The sequence below is a fragment of the Phyllobates terribilis genome, unplaced genomic scaffold, assembly GCF_046119375.1.
Source record: "Phyllobates terribilis strain yellow unplaced genomic scaffold, ASM4611937v1 Scaffold_3__8_contigs__length_932513732, whole genome shotgun sequence".
Taxonomy (NCBI): domain Eukaryota; kingdom Metazoa; phylum Chordata; class Amphibia; order Anura; family Dendrobatidae; genus Phyllobates; species Phyllobates terribilis.
Window position 1 is genome coordinate 144,673,665 of NW_027362763.1, and position 15,841 is coordinate 144,689,505.

A 15,841-nucleotide genomic window follows, 5' to 3' on the forward strand; every position below is an offset into this window, starting at 1 on the left:
AATAAAAAGACAATATCAATGCCACTTGGAAGAGTGGTGGAGGTCCAGGTGAAATAAGAAGACAATATCAATGCCCCTTGGAAGAGTGCGGGAGGTTACAGTGGAATTAAAAGACAATATCAATGCCCCTTGGAAAAGTGGTGGAGGTCGCAGTGCAATAAATACACAATATCAATGCCCCTTGGAAGAGACGTGGAGGTCACAGTAGCTTAACAAGACGATTTTAATGCCCCTTGGAAGAGAGGTGGAGTTCAGAGTGATCTAACAAGACGGTTTTAATGCCACTTGGAATAGACGTGGAGGTCACAGTAGCTTAACAAGACGGTTTTAATGCCCCTTGTAAGAGACGTGGAGTTTAGAGTGGTTTAACAAGACGGTTTTAATGCCCCTTGGAAGAGACGTGGAGGTCACAGTAGCTTAACAAATGGTTTTAATGCCCCTTGGAAGAGACATGGAGTTCAGAGTGGTTTAATAAGACGGTTTTAATGCCCCTTGGAAGAGACGTGGAGGTCACAGTAGCTTAACAAGATGGTTTTAATGCACCTTGGTAGAGACGTGGAGTTCAGAGTGGATTAACAAGATGGTTTTAATGCCCATTGGAAGAGACGTGGAGGTCCCAGTGGAATAAAAAGACAATATCAATGCCCCTTGGAAGAGTGGTGGAGGTTACAGTGGAATAAAAAGACAATATCAATGCCCCTTGGAAGAGTGGTGGAGGTTACAGTGGAATAAAAAGACAATATCAATGACCCTTGGAAGAGTGGTGGAGGTCGCAGTGGAATAAAAAGACAATATCAATGCCCCTTGGAAGAGACGTGGAAGTCACAGTTGCTTAACAAGACAATTTTAATGCCTCTTGGAAGAGACGTGGAGTTCAGAGTGGTTTAACAAAACGGTTTTAATGCCCATTGGAAGAGATCTGGAGGTCACAGTAGCTTAACAAGATGGTTTTAATGCCCCTTGGAAAAGACGTGGAGTTCAGAGTGGTTTAATAAAACGGTTTTAATGCCCCTTGGAAGAGACGTGGAGGTCCCAGTGGAATAAAAAGACAATATCAATGCCCCTTGGAAGAATGGGGGAGGTTACAGTGGAATAAAAAAACAATATCAATGCCCCTTGGGAGAGTGGTGGAGGTCGCAGTGGAATAAAAAGACAATATCAATGCCCCTTGGAAGAAACGTGGAGGTCACAGTAGCTTAACAAGACGATTTTAATGCCCTTTGGAAGAGACGTGGAGTTCAGAGTGGTTTAACCAGACGGTTTTAATGCCCCTTGGAAGAGACGTGGAGGTCCCAGTGGAATAAAAAGACAATATCAATGCCCCTTGGAAGAGTGGTGGAGTTTACAGTGGAATAAAAAAACAATATCAATGCACCTTGGGAGTGTGATGGAGGTCGCAGTGGAATAAAAAGACAATATCAATGACCCTTGGAAGAAACGTGGAGGTCACAGTAGCTTAACAAGACGGTTTTAATGCCCCTTGGAAGAGACATGGAGTTAAGAGTGGATTAACAAGACGGTTTTAATGCCCCTTGGAAGAGACGTGGAGGTCACAGTAGCTTAACAAAGGGTTTTAATGCCCCTTGCAAGAGACGTGGAGTTCATAGTGGTTTAACAAGACGGTTTAATGCCCCTTGGAAGAGACGTGGAGGTCCCAGTGGAATAAAAAGATAATATCAATGCCCCTTGGAAGAGACGTGGAGGTTACAGTGGAATAAAATGACAATATCAATGCCCCTTGGAAGAGTGGTGGAGGCCGCAGTGGAATAAAAAGACAATATCAATGCCCCTTGGAAGAGACGTGGACGTCACAGTAACTTAACAAGACGTTTTAATGCCCCTTTGAACAGACGTGGAGTTCAGAGTGGATTAACAAGACGGTTTTAATGCCCCTTGGAAGAGATGTAGAGGTCACAGTAGCTTAACAAATGGTTTTAATACCCCTTGGAAGAGACGTGGAGTTCAGAGTGGTTTAACAAGATGGTTTTAATGCCCCTTGGAAGAGACGTGGAGGTCACAGTAGCTTAACAAGACAGTTTTAATGTCCCTTGGAAGAGACGTGGAGGTCACAGTAGCTTAACAAGACAGTTTTAATGCCCCTTGGAAGAGACGTGGAGTTCAGAGTGGTTTAACAACACGGTTTTAATGCTCCTTGGAAAAGACGTGGATGTCCCAGTGGAATATAAAGACAATATCAATGCCCCTTGAAAGAGTGGTGGACGTCCCAGTGGAATATAAAGACAATATCAATTCCCCTTGAAAGAGTGGTGGAGGTCGCAGTGGAATAAAAAGACAATATCAATGCCCCTTGGAAGAGACGTGGAGGTCAAAGTCACAGTACCTTAATAAGACGGTTTTAATGCCCCTTGGAAGAGACGTGGAGTTCAGAGTGGTATAATAAGACGGTTTTAATGCCCCTTGGAAGAGACGTGGAGGTCCCAGTGGAATAAAAAGACAAGATCAATGTCTCTTGGAAGAGTGGTGGAGGTTACAGTGGAATAAAAAGACAGTATCAATGCCCCTTGGAAGAGTGATGGGGGTCGCAGTGGAATAAAAAGACAATATCAATGACCCTTGGAAGAGTGGTGGAGGTCATAGTGGAATAAAAAGACAATATCAATGCCCCTTGGAAGAGATGTGGAGGTCACAGTCACAGTAGCTTAACAAGACGGTTTTAATACCCGTTGGAAGAGACGTGGAGTTCAGAGTGGTTTACCAAGACGGTTTTAATGCCCCTAAGAAGAGACGTGGAGGTTACAGTGGAATAAAAAGACAATATCAATGCCCCTTGGAAGAGTGGTGGAGGTCGCAGTGGAATAAAAAGACAATATCAATTACCCTTGGAAGAGACGTGGAGGTCACTGTAGCTAAACAAGACGGTTTTAATGCCCCTTGGAAGAGACATGGAGTTCAGAATGGATAAACAAGATGGTTTTAATGCCCCTTGGAAGAGATGTGGAGGTCACAGTAGCTTAACAAATGGTTTTAATGCCCCTTGGAAGAGACATGGAGTTAAGAGTGGTTTAACAAGACGGTTTTAATGCCCCTTGGAAGAGACGTGGAGGTCACAGTAGCTTAATACGAAGGTTTCAATGCACCTTGTTAGAGACGTGGAGTTCAGAGTGGTTTAACAAGATGGTTTTAATGCCCCTTGGAAGAGACGTGGAGGTCACAGTAGCTTAACAAGACAGTTTTAATGTCCCTTGGAAGAGACGTGGAGGTCACAGTAGCTTAACAAGACAGTTTTAATGCCCCTTGGAAGAGACGTGGAGTTCAGAGTGGTTTAACAACACGGTTTTAATGCTCCTTGGAAAAGACGTGGAGGTCCCAGTGGAATAAAAAGACAATATCAATGCCCCTTGGAAAGGTGGTTGAGGTCCCAGTGAAAAAAAAAGACAATATCAATGACCCTTGGAAGAGTGGTGGAGGTTACAGTGTAATAAAAAGACAATATCAATGCCCCTTGGAAGAGTGGTGGAGGTCGCAGTGGAATAAAAAGACAATATCAATGCCCCTTGGAAGAGACGTGGAGGTCGCAGTAGCTTAATAAGATGATTTTAATGCCCCTTGGAAGAGAGGTGGAGTTCAGAGTGGTTTAACAAGATTGTTTTAATGCCCTTGGAAGAGACGTGGAGGTCACAGTAGCTTAACAAGATGGTTTTAATGCCCCTTGGAAGAGACATGGAGTTCAGAGTCGTTTAACAAGACGGTTTTAATGCCCCTTGGAAGAGACGTGTATGTCCCAGTGGAATATAAAGACAATATCAATGCCCCTTGAAAGAATGGTGGAGGTCCCAGTGGAATATAAAGACAATATCAATTCCCCTTGAAAGAGTGGTGGAGGTCGCAGTGGAATAAAAAGACAATATCAATGCCCCTTGGAAGAGACGTGGAGGTCACAGTCACAGTAGCTTAATAAGACGGTTTTAATGCCCCTTGGAAGAGACGTGGAGTTCAGAGTGGTATAATAAGTCGGTTTTAATGCCCCTTGGAAGAGACGTGGAGGTCCCAGTGGAATAAAAAGACAAGATTAATGCCCCTTGGAAGAGTGGTGGAGGTTACAGTGGGATAAAAAGACAATATCAAGGCCCCTTGGAAGAGTGATGGAGGTCGCAGTGGAATAAAAAGACAATATCAATGACCCTTGGAAGAGTGGTGGAGGTCATAGTGGAATAAAAAGACAATATCAATGCCCATTGGAAGAGATGTGGAGGTCACAGTCACAGTAGCTTAACAAGACGGTTTTAATACCCCTTGGAAGAGACGTGAAGTTCAGAGTGGTTTACCAAGACGGTTTTAATGCCCCTAAGAAGAGACGTGGAGGTTACAGTGGAATAAAAAGACAATATCAATGCCCCTTGGAAGAGTGGTGGAGGTCGCAGTGGAATAAAAAGACAATGTCAATTACCCTTGGAAGAGACGTGGAGGTCACTGTAGCTAAACAAGACGGTTTTAATGCCCCGTGGAAGAGACATGGAGTTCAGAGTGGATAAACAAGACGGTTTTAATGCCACTTGGAAGAGATGTGGAGGTCACAGTAGCTTAACAAATGGATTTAATGCCCCTTGGAAGAGACATGGAGTTCAGAGTGGTTTAACAAGACGGTTTTAATGCCCCTTGGAAGAGACGTGGAGGTCACAGTAGCTTAACAAGACGGTTCCAATGCACCTTGGTAGAGACGTGGAGTTCAGAGTGGTTTAACAAGACGGTTTTAATGCCCCTTGGAAGAGACGTGGAGGTCCCAGTGGAATAAAAAGACAATATCAATGCCCCTTGGAAGAGTGGTGGAGGTTACAGAGGAATAAAAGTACAATATCAATGCCCCTTGGAAGAGTGGTGGAGGTTACAGTGGAATAAAAATACAATATCAATGACCCTTGGAAGAGTGGTGGAGGTCGCAGTGGAATAAAAAGACAATATCAATGACCCTTGTAAGAGAACTGGAGGTCACAGTAGCTTAACAAGACAGTTTTAATGCCCCTTGGAAGAGACGTGGAGTAAAGAGTGGATTAACAAGATGGTTTTAATGCCCCTTGGAAGAGACGTGGAGGTCACAGTAGCTTAACAAATGCTTTTAAAGCCCCTTGGAAGAGACGTGGAGTTCATAGTGGTTTAACAAGATGGTTTTAATGCCCCTTGGGTGAGACGTGGAGGTCACAGTAGCTTAACAAGACCGTTTTAATGTCCCTTGGAAGAGAAGTGGAGTTCAGAGTGGTTTAACAACACGGTTTTAATGCCCCTTGCAAGAGATGTGGAGGTCCCAGTGGAATAAAAAGACAATATCAATGCCCCTTGGAAGAGTGGTGGAGATCCAGGTGAAATAAAAAGACAATATCAATGCCCCTTGGAAGAGTGCGGGAGGTTACAGTGGAATTAAAAGACAATATCAATGCCCCTTGGAAAAGTGGTGGAGGTCGCAGTGCAATAAATAGACAATATCAATGCCCCTTGGAGGAGACGTGGAGGTCACAGTAGCTTAAGAAGACGATTTTAATGCCCCTTGGAAGAGAGGTGGAGTTCAGAGTGATCTAACAAGACGGTTTTAATGCCCTTTGGAATAGACGTGGAGGTCACAGTAGCTTAACAAGACGGTTTTGATGCCCCTTGTAAGAGACGTGGAGATTAGAGTGGTTTAACAAGACGGTTTTAATACCCCTTGGAAGAGACGTGGAGGTCCCAGTGGAATAAAAAGACAATATCAATGCCCATTGGAAGAGTGGTGGAGGTTACAGTGGATTAAAATGACAATATCAATGCCCCTAGGAAGAGTGGTGGAGGTCGCAGTGGAATAAAAAGACAATATCAATGCCCCTTGGAAGAGACGTTGAGGTCACAGTTGCTTAACAAGACGATTTAAATGCCCCTTGGAAGAGACGTGGAGTTCAGAGTGGTTTAACAGAATGGTTTTAATGCCCATTGGAAGAGACATGGAGGTCACAGTAGCTTAACAAGATGGTTTTAATGCCCCGTGGAAGAGACGTGGAGTTCAGATTGGTTTAATAATACGGTTTTAATGCCCCTTGGAAGAGACGTGGAGGTCCCAGTGGAATAAAAAGACAATATCAATGCCCCTTGGAAGAGTGGTGGAGGTTACAGTGGAATAAAAAAACTATATCAATGCTCCTTGGGAGAGTGGTGGAGGTCGCAGTGGAATAAAAAGACAATATGAATACCCCTTGGAAGAGACATGGAGCTCACAGTAGCTTAACAAGACGGTTTTAATGTCCCATGGAAGAGACGTGGAGGTCACAGTGGAATAAAAAGACAATATCAATGCCCCTTGGAAGAGACGTGGAGGTCACAGTGACAGTAGCTTAATAAGACGGTTTTAATGCCCCTTGGAAGAGACGTGGAGTTCAGAGTGGTTTAAAAAGACGGTTTTAATGTCCCTTGGAAGAGATGTGGAGGTCACAGTGGAATAAAAAGACAATATCAATGCCCCTTGCAAGAGACGTGGAGGTCACAGTCACAGTAGCTTAATAAGACGGTTTTAATGCCCCTTGGAAGAGACGTGGAGTTCAGATTGGTTTAACAAGATGGTTTTAATGTCCCTTGGAAGAGAAGTGGAGGTCACAGTGGAATAAAAAGACAGTATCTATGCCCCTTGGAAGAGTGGTGGACGTTACAGTGGAATAAAAGGACATTATCAATGCCCCTTGGAAGAGTGGTGGAAGTTACAGTGGAATAAAAAGACAATATCAATGACACTTGGAAGAGTGGTGGAGGTCGCAGTGGAATAAAAAGACAATATCAATGACCCTTGGAAGAGACGTGGAGGTCACAGTAGCTTCACAAGACGGATTTAATGCCCCTTGGAAGAGACGTGGAGGTCACAGTAGCTTAACAAGATGGTTTTAATGCCCCTTGGAAGAGACGTGGAGGTCACAGTAGCTTAACAAGACGGTTTTAATGCACCTTGGTAGAGATCTGGAGTTCAGAGTGGTTTAACAAGATGGTTTTAATGTCCCTTGGAAGAGACGTGGAGGTCTCAGTGGAATAAAAAGACAATATCATTGCCCCTTGGAAGAGTGGTGGAGGTTACAGTGGAATAAAAAAACTTTATAAATGCCCCTTGGAAGAGTGGTGGAGGTCGCAGTGGAATAAAAAGACAATATTAATACCCCTTGGAAGAGACATGGAGGTCACAGTAGCTTAACAAGACGATTTTAATGCCCCTTGGAAGAGACGTGGAGTTCAGAGTGGTTTAACAAGACGGTTTTAATATCCCTTGGAAGAGACGTGGAGGTCACAGTGGAATAAAAAGACAATATCAATGCCCCTTGGAAGAGACGTGGAGGTCACAGTGACAGTAGCTTAATAAGACGGTTTTAATGCCCCTTGGAAGAGACGTGGAGTTCAGAATGGTTTAACGAGACGGTTTTAATGTCCCTTTGAAGAGACGTGGAGGTCACAGTGGAATAAAAAGACAATATCAATGCCTCTTGGAAGAGACGTGGAGGTCACAGTCACAGTAGCTTAATAAGACGGTTTTAATGCCCCTTGGAAGAGACGTGGAGTTCAGAATGGTTTAACAAGACGGTTTTAATGTCCCTTGGAAGAGACGTGGAGATCACAGTGGAATAAAAAGACAATATCAATGCCCCTTGGAAGAGTGGTGGAGGTTACAGTGGAATAAAAAGACAATATCAATGCCCCTTGGAAGACTGATGGAGGTCGCACTAGAAAAAAAAGACAATATCAATGACCCTTGGAAGAGACGTGGAGGTCACAGTAGCTTAACAAGACGGTTTTAATGCCCCTTGGAAGAGACGTGGAGGTCACAGTAGCTTAACAAAGGGTTTTAATGCCCCTTGCAAGAGACGTGGAGTTCAGAGTGGTTTAACAAGACGGTTTAATTCCCCTTGGAAGAGACGTGGAGGTCACAGTAGCTTAACAAGACGGTTTTAATGCCCCTTGGAAGAGACATGGAGGTCCCAGTGGAATAAAAAGACAATATCAATGCCCCTTGGAAGAGTGGTGGAGGTCCCAGTGGAATAAAAAGACAATATCAATGCCCCTTGGAAGAGTGGTGGAGGTTACAGTGGTATAAAAAGACAATATCAATGCCCCTTGGAAGAGTGGTGGAGGTTACAATGGAATAAAAAGACAATATCATTGACCCTTGGTAGAGACGTGGAGGTCACAGTAGCTTAACAAGACGATTTTAACGCCCCTTGGAAGAGACGTGGAGTTCAGCGTGGTTTAACAAGACGGTTTTAATGCCCCTTGGAAGAGACGTGGAGGTCCCAGTGGAATAAAAAGACAATATCAATGCCCCTTGGAAGAGTGGTGGAGATCCCAGTGAAATAAAAAGACAATATCAATGCCCCTTGGAAGAGTGGTGGAGGTTACAGTGTAGTAAAAAGACAATATCAATGCCCCTTGGAAGAGTGGTGGAGGCCGCAGTGGAATAAAAAGACAATATCAATGCCCCTTGGAAGAGACGTGGAGGTCACAGTAGCTTAACAAGACGGTTTTAATGCCCATTGGAAGAGACGTGGAGTTCAGAGTGGTTTAACAGGATGGTTTTAATGCCCCTTGGAAGAGACGTGGAGGTCACAGTAGCTTAACAAGACGGTTTTAATGCCCCTTGGTAGAGACGTGGAGTTCAGAGTGGTTTAACAACACGGTTTTAATGCTCCTTGGAAGAGACGTGGAGGTCCCAGTGAAATAAAAAGACAATATCAATGCCCCTTGGAAGAGTGGTTGAGGTCCCAGTGAAACAAAAAGACAATATCAATGCCCCTTGGAAGAGTGGTGGAGGTTACAGTGTAATAAAAAGACAATATTAATGCCCCTTGGAAGAGTGGTGGAGGTCGCAGTGGAATAAAAAGACAATATCAATGCCACTTGGAAGATACGTGGAGGTCACTGTAGCTTAACAAGACGATTTTAATGCCCCTTGGAAGAGAGGTGGAGTTCAGAGTGGTTTATCCAGATGGTTTTAATGCCCCTTGGAAGAGACGTGGAGGTCACAGTAGCTTAACAAGATGGTTTTAATGCCGCTTGGAAGAGTCATGGAGTTCAGAGTCGTTTAACAAGTTGGTTTTAATGCCCCTTGGAAGAGACGTGGAGGTCCCAGTGGAATAAAAATACAATATCAATGCCCCTTGGAAGAGAGGTGGAGGTCGTAGTGGAATAAAAAGACAATATCAATGCCCCTTGGAAGAGATTTGGAGGTCACAGTCACAGTAGCTTAACAAGACGGTTTTAATGCCGCTTGGAAGAGACGTGGAGTTCAGAGTGGTTTAACCAGACGGTTTTAATGCCCCTTGGAAGAGACGTGGAGGTTACAGCAGAATAAAAAGACACTATCAATGCCCCTTGGAAGAGTGGTGGAGGTCGCAGTGGAATAAAAAGACAATATCAATGCCCCTTGGAAGAGTGGTGGAGGTTACAGTGGAATAAAAATACAATATCAATGACCCTTGGAAAAGTGGTGGAGGTCGCAGTGGAATAAAAAGACAATATCAGTGACCCTTGAAAGAGACGTGGAGGTCACAGTAGCTTAACAAGACGTTTTTAATGCCCCTTGGAAGAGACGTGGAGTTCAGATTAATTTAACAAGACTGTTTTAATGCCCCTTGAAAGAGACGTGGAGGTCACAGTAGCTTAGCAAGACGGTTTTAAAGCCCCTTGTAAGAGACGTGGAGTTCAGAGTGTTTTAACAAGACTTTTTAATACCCCTTGGAAGGGACGTGGAGGTCCCAGTGGAATAAAAAGACAATATCAATGACCCTTGGAAGAGTGGTGGAGGTTACAGTGGATTAAAATGACAATATCAATGCCCCTTGGAAGAGACGTGGAGTTCACAGTTGCTTAAAAAGACGATTTTAATGCCCCTTGGAAGAGACGTGGAGTTCAGAGTGTTTTAACAAAACGGTTTTAATGCCCATTGGAAGAGATGTGGAGGTCACAGTAGCTTAACAAGATGGTTTTAATGCCCCTTGGAAAAGACGTAGAGTTCAGAGTGGTTTAATAAGATGGTTTTAATGCCCCTTGGAAGAGACGTGGGGGTCCCAGTGGAACAAAAAGACAATATCAATGCCCCTTGGAAGAGTGGTGGAGGTTACAGTGGAATAAAAAAACAATATCAATGCCCCTTGGGAGAGTGGTGGAGGTCGCAGTGGAATAAAAAGACAATATCAATGCCCCTTGGAAGAAACGTGGAGGTCACAGTAGCTTAACAAGACGATTTTAATGCCCCTTGGAAGAGACGTGGAGTTCAGAGTGGTTTAACCAGACGGTTTTAATGCCCCTTGGAAGAGACGTGGAGGTCCCATTGGAATAAAAAGACAATATCAATGCCCCTTTTAAGAGTGGTGGAGGTCCCAGTGGAATAAAAAGACAATATCAATTCCCCTTGAAAGAGTGGTGGAGGTCGCAGTGGAATAAAAATACAATATCAATGCCCCTTGGAAGAGACGTGGAGGTCACAGTCACAGTAGCTTAATAAGACGGTTTTAATGCCCCTTGGAAGAGACGTGGATTTCAGAGTGATTTAATAAGATGGTTTTAATGTCCCTTGGAAGAGACGTGGAGGTCCCAGTGGAATAAAAAGACAAGATCAATGTCCCTTGGAAGAGTGGTGGAGGTTACAGTGGAATAAAAAGACAATATCAATGCCCCTTGGAAGAGTGATGGAGGTCACAGTGGAATAAAAAGACAATATCAATGACCCTTGGAAGAGACGTGGACGTCACAGTAGCTTAACAAGACTGTTTTAATGCCCCTTGGAAGAGACATGGAGTTAAGAATGGATTAACAAGACGGTTTTAATGCCCCTTGGAAGAGACGTGGAGGTCACAGTAGCTTAACAAAGGGTTTTAATGCCCCTTGCAAGAGACGTGGAGTTCAGAGTGGTTTAGCAAGACGGTTTAATGCCCCTTGGAAGAGACGTGGAGGTCACAGTAGCTTAACAAGACGTTTTTAATGCCCCTTGGAAGAGACGTGGAGGTCCCAGTGGAATAAAAAGACAATATCAATGCCCCTTGGAAGAGTGGTGGAGGTTACAGTGGAATAAAAATACAATATCAATGCCCCTTGGAAGAGTGGTGGAGGCCGCAGTGGAATAAAAAGACAATATCAATGCCCCTTGGAAGAGACGTGGACGTCACAGTAGCTTAACAAGAGGGTTTTAATGCCCCTTGGAACAGACGTGGAGTTCAGAGTGGATTAACAAGACGGTTTTAATGCCCCTTGGAAGAGACGTGGAGGTCCCAGTAGCTTAACAAATGGTTTTAATACCCCTTGGAAGAGACGTGGAGTTCAGAGTGGTTTAACAAGATGGTTTTAATGCCCCTTGGAAGAGACGTGGAGGTCACAGTAGCTTAACAAGACAATTTTAATGCCCCTTGGAAGAGACGTGGAGTTCAGAGTGGTTTAACAACACGGTTTTAATGACCCTTGAAAGAGACGTGGAGGACCCAGTGGAATAAAAAGACAATATCAATGCCCCTTCGAAGAGTGGTGGAGGTCCCAGTGAAATAAAAAGACAATATCAATGAACCTTGGAAGAGTGCTGGAGGTAACAGAGGAATAAAAAGACAATATCAATGCCCCTTGGAAAAGTGGTGGAGGTCGCAGTGGAATGAAAAGACAATATCAATGCCCCTTGGAAGAGACGTGGAGGTCACAGTAGCTTAACAAGACGTTTTTAATGCCCCTTGGAAGAGAGGTGGAGTTCAGATTAATTTAACAAGACTGTTTTAATGCCCCTTGGAAGAGACGTGGAGTTCAGAGTGGTTTAACAACACGGTTTTAATGCTCCTTGGAAAAGACGTGGAGGTCCCAGTGGAATAAAAAGACAATATCAATGCCCCTTGGAAGAGTGGTTGAGATCCCAGTGAAATAAAAAGACAATATCAATGCCCCTTAGAAGAGTGGTGGAGGTTACAGTGTAATAAAAAGACAATATCAATGCCCTTTGGAAGAGTGGTGGAGGTCGCAGTGGAATAAAAAGACAATATCAATGCCCCTTGGAAGAGACGTGGAGGTCACAGTAGCTTAACAAGACGATTTTAATGCCCCTTGGAAGAGAGGTGGAGTTCAGAGTGGTTTAACAAGATTGTTTTAATGCCCCTTGGAAGAGACGTGGAGGTCACAGTAGCTTAACAAGATGGTTTTAATGCCCCTTGGAAGAGACATGGAGTTCACAGTCGTTAAACAAGACGGTTTTAATGCCCCTTGGAAGAGACGTGGAGGTCCCAGTGGAATAAAAAGACAATATCAATGCCCCTTGGAAGAGTGGTGGAGGTCCCAGTGGAATAAAAAGACAATATCAATTCCCCTTGAAAGAGTGGTGGAGGTCGCAGTGGAATAAAAAGACAATATCAATGCCCCTTGGAAGAGACGTGGAGGTCACAGTCACAGTAGCTTTATAAGACGGTTTAATGCCCCTTGGAAGAGACGTGGAGTGCAGAGTGGTTTAATAATATGGTTGTAATGCCCCTTGGAAGAGACGTGGAGGTCCCAGTGGAATAAAAAGACAAGATCAATGCCCCTTGGAAGAGTGGTAGAGGTTACAGTGGAATAAAAAGACGATATAAATGCCCCTTGGAAGAGTGATGGAGGTCGCAGTGGAATAAAAAGACAATATCAATGCCCCTTGGAAGAGATGTGGAGGTCACAGTCACAGTAGCTTAGCAAGACGGTTTTAATACCCCTTGGAAGAGACGTGGAGTTCAGAGTGGTTTACCAAGATGGTTTTAATGCCCATTGGAAGAGACGTGGAGGTTACAGTGGAATAAAAAGAAAATATCAATGCCCCTTTTAAGAGTGGTGGAGGTCGCAGTGGAATATAAAGACAATATCAATTACCCTCGGAAGAGACGTGGAGGTCACTGTAGCTAAACAAGACGGTTTTAATGCCCCTTGGAAGAGACATGGAGTTCAGAGTGGATAAACAAGACGGTTTTAATGTTTTAATGCCCCTTGGAAGAGATGTGGAGGTCACAGTAGCTTAACAAATGGTTTTAATGCCCCTTGGAAGAGACATGGAGTTCAGAGTGGTTTAACAAGACGGTTTTAATTCCCTTTGGAAGAGACGTGGAGGTCACAGTAGCTTAAGAAGACTGTTTTAATGCACCTTGGTAGAGACGTGGAGTTCACAGTGGTTTAACAAGACGGTTTTAATGACCCTTGGAAGAGACGTGGAGGTCCCAGTGGAATAAAATGACAATATCAATGCCCCTTGGAAGAGTGGTGGAGGCTGCAGTGGAATAAAAGGACAATATCAATGCCCCTTGGAAGAGTGGTGGAGGTTACAGTGGAATAAAAAGACAATATCAATAACCCTTGGAAGAGTGGTGGAGGTCGCAGTGGAATAAAAAGACAATATCAATGACCCTTGGAAGAGACGTGGAGGTCACAGTAGCTTAACAATACGGTTTTAATGCCCCTTAGAAGAGACGTGGAGTTCATAGTGGTTTAACAAGATGGTTTTAATGACCCTTGGAAGAGACATGGAGGTCACAGTAGCTTAACAAGACGGTTTTAATGTCCCTTGGAAGAGACGTGGAGTTCACAGTGGTTTAACACCACGGTTTTAATGCCCCTTGCAAGGGATGTGGAGGTCCCAGTGGAATAAAAAGACAATATCAATGCCCCTTGGAAGAGTGGTGGAGGTCCAGGTGAAATAAAAAGAGAATATCAATGCCCCTTGGAAGAGTGCTGGAGGTTACAGTGGAATTAAAAGACAATATCAATGCCCTTGGAAAAGTGGTGGAGGTCGCAGGGCAATAAATAGACAATATCAATGCCACTTGGAAGAGACGTGGAGGTCACAGTAGCTTAACAAGACAATTTTAATGCCCCTTGGAAGAGAGGTGGAGTTCAGAGTGGTTTAACAAGACGGTTTTAATGCCCCTTGTAAGAGACGTGGAGTTCAGAGTGGTTTAACAAGACGTTTTTAATACCCCTTGGAAGAGACGTGGAGGTCCCAGTGGAATAAAAAGACAATATCAATGCCCATTGGAAGAGTGGTGGAGGTTACAGTGGATTAAAATGACAATATCAATGCCCCTTGGAACAGTGGTGGAGGTCGCAGTGGAATAAAAAGACAATATCAATGCCCCTTGGAAGAGACGTGGAGGTCACAGTTGCTTAACAAGACGATTTTAATGCCCCTTGGAAGAGACGTGGAGTTCAGAGTGGTTTAACAAAATGGTTTTAATGCCCATTGTAAGAGACGTGGAGGTCACAGTAGCTTAACAAGATGGTTTTAATGCCCCTTGGAAAAGACGTGGAGTTCAGAGTGGTTTAATAAGACGGTTTTAATGCCCCTTGGAAGAGATGTGTGGGTCCCAGTGGAATAAAAAGACAATATCAATGCCCCTTGGAGAGTGGTGGAGGTTACAGTGGAATAAAAAAACAATATCAATGCCCCTTGGGAGAGTGGTGGAGGTCGCAGTGGAATAAAAAGACAATATCAATGCCCCTTGGAAGAAACGTGGAGGTCACAGTAGCTTAACAAGATGATTTTAATGCCCCTTGCAAGAGACGTGGAGTTCAGAGTCGTTTAACCAGACGGTTTTAATGCCCCTTGGAAGTTACGTGGAGGTTCCAATGGAATAAAAAGACAATATCAATGCCCCTTGGAAGAGTGGTGGAGGTCCCAGTGGAATAAAAAGACAATATCAATGCCCCTTGGAAGTTACGTGGAGGTTCCAATGGAATAAAAAGACAATATCAATGCCCCTTGGAAGAGTGGTGGAGGTCCCAGTGGAATAAAAAGACAATATCAATGCCCCTTGGAAGAGACGTGGACGTCACAGTAGCTTAACAAGACGGTTTTAATGCCCCTTGGAACATACGTGGAGTTCAGAGTGGATTAACAAGACGGTTTGAATGCCCCTTCGAAGAGACGTGGAGGTCACAGTAGCTTAACAAATGGTTTTAATACCCCTTGGAAGAGACGTGGAGTTCAGAGTGGTTTCAAGATGGTTTTAATGCCCCTTGGAAGAGACGTGGAGGTCACAGTAGCTTAACACGACAGTTTTAATGCCCCTTGGAAGAGACGTGGAGTTCAGAGTGGTTTAACAACACGGTTTTAATGCTCCTTGGAAAAGACGTGGAGGTCCCAGTGGAATAAAAAGACAATATCAATGCCCCTTGGAAGAGTGGTTGAGGTCCCAGTGAAATAAAAAGACCCAGTGGTCCCAGTGGAATAAAAAGACAAGATCAATTCCCCTTGGAAGAGTGGTGGAGGTTACAGTGGAATAAAAAGACAATATAAATGCCGCTTGGAAGAGTGAGGGAGGTCGCAGTGGAATAAAAAGACAATATCAATGCCCCTTGGAAAAGTGGTGGAGGTCATAGTGGAATAAAAAGACAATATCAATGCCCCTTGGAAGAGATGTGGAGGTCACAGTCACAGTAGCTTAACAAGACGGTTTTTATATCCCTTGGAAGAGACGTGGAGTTCAGAGTGGTTTACCAAGATGGTTTTAATGCCCCTTGGAAGAGACGTGGAGGTTACAGTGGAATAAAAAGACAATATCAATGCCACTTGGAAGAGTGGTGGAGGTCGCAGTGGAATAAAAAGACAATATCAATTACCCTTGGAAGAGATGTGGAGGTCACTGTAGCTAAACAAGACGGTTTTAATGCCCCTTGGAAGAGACATGGAGTTCAGAGTGGATAAACAAGACGGTTTTAATGTTTTAATGCCCCTTGGAAGAGATATGGAGGTCACAGTAGCTTAACAAATGGTTTTAATGCCCCTTGGAAGACACAAGGAGTTCAGAGTGGTTTAACAAGATGGTTTTAATTCCCCTTGTAAGAGACGTGGAGGTCACAGTAGCTTAACAAGACTGTTTTAATGCACCTTGGTAGAGACGTG